Source organism: Euprymna scolopes, chromosome 2 (assembly GCF_053919585.1).
Source record: "Euprymna scolopes isolate OS-2025 chromosome 2, ASM5391958v1, whole genome shotgun sequence".
Classification (NCBI taxonomy): domain Eukaryota; kingdom Metazoa; phylum Mollusca; class Cephalopoda; order Sepiida; family Sepiolidae; genus Euprymna; species Euprymna scolopes.
In genome coordinates, this window is record NC_136483.1 from 99,779,762 (window position 1) to 99,784,761 (window position 5,000).

Sequence of the window (5,000 nt, forward strand, 5' to 3'; positions counted from 1 at the left end):
TTCAGGTTTTCTCCGAAATTTATATCATTGCAAGGTATATATACCAGAACATGAGCTTATATATATATATATATATATATATATATATATATATATATATATATATATATATATATATATATATATATATATATGCTAGAAAATGTGATTCGTAGGGTAACTCATTACTAGTACTATGACAACAGCATATTCTTTTCATTGCTTTGACTCTTGATTATATATCCGACACAGACACAATTAATCAACCGAGAACCACATCCATCTACATAAAAAACATATAAGATATCAATGGATATATACCTGAGAATCAAAACAAGGAAAAGAATATGCTGTTGTCATAGTCCTCCTACTTATTAAACTAGAGTCAAATTGTTTGAAGTAGAGAAAAGTGATGGCGCTTCCCAAGCAAATTTAGTAAGGCATCCTCATCATGAGGAGGTGGAGGGGGTGGGCTATTAACTCTTACGTTACACGGATGGAACTCCCCTAAAATGAAGACCATTAATTTCCCCGTGAATGCTAAACTGCACTAATGTCGAACTGAGCTTTCGAAACTAAAAATAAATTATAATAAAAATAAAATATAAATAAATATGAAAATTAAAAAAAAGGCAGAATCCAAAATTAATATCTTTAATAATTAATATAGTAAATCGCTCTCTCTCTCTCTCTCTCTCTCTCTCTCTCTCTCTCTCTCTCTCTCTACAGGCACGGTTTAAATAATATTACTACTGGCGATATTCCCTTTTTTGTTTGTCTTTGACTATTTCAATTGTTATGTTTTTTTTTTTCATAAACTTTGACCATTAATAAACGCAGAGAGAGAGAGAGAGAGAGAGAGAGAGGGGGGGGACGGATTGCTACCATATCAAATTAAACATTGGGGAGATCAAACAACACACAGTACAAAGAGGGTGAAGGTGATACACAGAAAATTCGTATGATATGTCATTTAGTTAAGTATTTGCAAACTATGTTTGTTTGTTTTTTGTTTTTTGTTTTTTTTTTGAAAATCGCTCGAGACAAGGCATAAAGCCACTTGATATAAGTAGCTAAAAGCAAAAACGAACAAACCAGAACACTTCAAGGTCATAAGCTAACCAACGACAAGTGTTGGATAGATAGTTTTCAACCTTAAAAAAAAACAGCAATCATCCCCCCTTTGACAGAAGAATAACTCAGTGAATGTGAGGACTAAAGGAAAAGATAATTAAACCAATTAAAATGAAAAGGTTTTCAAACATATGTCGATATTCAAACTGGAAAGTCCATCATCATATATTTCATATTAATTGATATAGAAAAAAAAACCTAAAGGGAACAAAAACTACTACTACTACTACTACTACTACTACTACTACTACTACTACTAATAATAATAATAATAATAATAATAACAACAACAACAACAACCCTTGAGTGTGAAGATTAACCCACACGAGCAACAAGCGCGGGCCAGAAAAACTGCCGCACAATGAAGCGCTACATGGAACCAAGAACATTGAAGCTGCATATCTCTAAGTTCTCTAACCCCTCTCCCCACATTGCCCCATTACCACATCACTGCCCCCCCCAAAAAAAAGTGTGAGACAAAACAGCCAAGTATAGTGAAGGAGAAAAGAAAGACCAAGGAGAGAGCACTGACCAGACCTCCTCTTGATAGGTGCAGAGAGAACTGGGACCTTGAGGAGGCTTATTACCACTCAAGTTCCAGTGAAGACCAATAGCTGCTGCCAACGAGAAATCAATGGCAAGCAGCTGTTGCGATAATGCAATTTTCTTCGCAAATGTTATCGAAAGAGGTGGAGAGTACGAGGACTCTGGGGGAGGATTTGTTGTCACTCAGTTTTCAGGAAACACCACAGGCTTTTTTCAAGGAGGGATATTTTATGACTTGTGTGAAAGCTCCTTGTGAGCCAGTAATAATAACACTAAAAGTAGGAGCACTAGGAACAATACTGAAAAACTTTGACAGAAGAATAAGAGGTTCGAATCAGAGGGATGGCTGAGAAGATACAATGGATAACAATAATGAAAACACACACACACACACACACACACACATATACTAAGTTATAAAAATATATATGGAAATTAAGCTACACAGATTATTCTGCGTTTTGTTCTCGTGAGAATTCGTCAGACTTATGCAAAGAGTTGTGGCTACCGCGCGTTTTTATATACGCACATGCTATTGAATTTTTAGTTAGCTAATCAGCTTCCTAGTTTCCATCGTGCGCATCCTAATCAGCCAATGGGCGGGCACTTTCAGGACAAAAGTACAGTTGACCTTAGGTTTCCCCCTTTCCTTTGTGTGTTTTTCATAGGAAGAGTAGATATCTAAGTAAGCTGACAATTTTCAACCTAGGTATAGTTAGATATTCTTTAAACGATGAGGACGACGACGACGTAGTTAGATATGTGATTTTATAAATATTATATATACACAGGCGGCAAAAAGAAAGTCCGCCATGTAATTTTTTCAGAAACTACAAATTTAAGCTAAATTTAATGTAACTATTTAAACAAACTATACCTCATTTGATGAGCCTTTTATTCTTCTATAATTTTGCCTGTTCATATTTAACTTTTAATTGAATTATTCTAGTGTTCACGTCAATTTTAAAAAAATAACTTCAAATTGAGGAGGCAAAAAGAAAGTCCGCAGCAACAAATTCGCTTAAATCCAGCTTAAATTATCGCCCCTAAATCAGTTTAAAATATCCAGCAACAGGCAAAACAGCATCTCTAATCGTAATTGTTGTTGTTTCAGGTTATACAACATAACATTTAGTCCATATACCACAACTTTCTCTTAATGATCGTCAGGAGCTCATTAATCTCCACCTTTCTGGTTTATCAAATCGAGAAATCGGCCGCAGATTGAAATGTGATGAGAAAACAGTACGAAAGACTGCGCAAATGCACCAAAACACTGGCAGTGACAGGGGAGAACAGGTAAAAATATAGAGGAATAAAAGGCGAATATAATGAGGTATAGGTTATTTAAACAGTTACATTAAATTTTGTTTAAATTTGCAGTTTTTGAAAAAATTATAAGTGCGGACTTTGTTTTTAGCGGCACTGTATATATATATATATATATATATATATATATATATATATATATAAGAGTAAATAGTTAATGAAATATGTTAAAAAACACTTTGTAAAAAGAGATAAAAAACATATTTAATCTGAAAATGAAACACTTAATAGATGGACAGTCCTTAATCCTCGGAGTTTCGAAGAAATACTTGCCTTCTCATTAGAGGGTAGGAATTAGCAAAATGCGGAATCGGATTTTGCATACAAATATATATATATATATATATATATATATATGTATATATATATATATATATATATATATATATATATATATATATAGCAAAAGCACCAGTCGTTGACTGGGTTCAAAAACAGCCTACAGAAAATGGACCCTGATTTATGAAAGTATGATAGGTTACGAAAAGGAAGTGTTGTAAAGAGATAGCTTCGAATTTGGGGGTATCAAAACCAAAGCAAAATATGATGAAAGTAAAAATAAAATAGATAAATCCCATAATTTATTATACCATACCTGTTCACACTGAAACACTTATCACAATATTTTGTCGATCTATATTAAAAAAACTTGTTAAACTTTATGACATATTTCCATTCTATGGAGGTCAGGCGCGAACGAACACCTCATAATTTTATTATACCATATTCTTTCAAACTGAAACATAATTATCAAAGTATACGTACGTAAATAGATATGAAAAGTCTTTATTAAAGTGTGTGCCTATTCCCATTCTATGGAGGTCAGGAGCAAACGCAGACCCCACAATTTTATTATACCATCCCTATTTAAGTTAAAACATACTTATCAAAGTATTTTTATGTACATCTATATCAGAAACACTTGTAAACTTCTTTCTTTTTTAATTTTTAAATTATTTATTTCCATACTTCGTGGACCAGGCGCATACGCAGACCCCACAATTTTAATGAATCATCATTATGCCAGATCAAACATACCCATTCCTGTGTCGCGATACATCTTCTATCATTATATGTGATCACTTTTCTATAATAGTTAACCATATAGGAGCCTATTCGTGACCAGACACACACACAGACGTTCAGCTTTATATATATATATATATATATATATATATATATATATATATATATATATAACGTGTTTGGAAAATTGATGACGTCAATCTGGGATTATGCTCTATACAAGCTAACACTGAACAAGGTTCCCATAAGCATACATTCGGAAACACATTTCCAGTTAAAATCCATTTGAAAAAAAATGCTAATCGATATTGCTTATACACATCGTAAGCGTGCAATATATTCGCATGCACCAGAGCAACTGCTCAAAATACACAGAACACCGGAGACGTATAATGTGTGTGAAACCTTTTTTTTTTTTTTTTTTTTTAAAGATAGCGCCTGATTATCTATATTTTAGTAGATAGCGTGTGTTATCTATTTTGTGTGACACGCTTACATCCGAGTGACTGTCGTTTAATTGTTATGGATTTTTATTTCTTGTAATAAATAATTTTACCAAGAATTCTTCATAAGTTTTGGTTTCGGTTTCGATTATAGTTGATGGACCTCAAGTCATTAATTTTTTTATAAATAATTTTATCAAGAATTCTTCTTAAGTTTTAATTTCAGTTTCAATTTTTCATATGTTTTAGTTTCGGTTTCGATTCCAGCTGATGCACGCAAGTCATATAGATATATTTTTTATTTTTGAAACCGCAACTTTATAACATATAAAAATCGGTAGAACATTAACTCTATAATAATATATACGAAATCTGGAAGAATTAAAATATCACATTTAAGCGTATTTTACGACCGAGCTACGCCGGGTGTCCCTGCTAGCTTCTGCAGTTTTAACAAAAGGGCTACAATAATATCAGAGCGTCTCCATTTACGCTGAACATCTACAGAATACAAACATCAATATATTACATATGAATGAATGA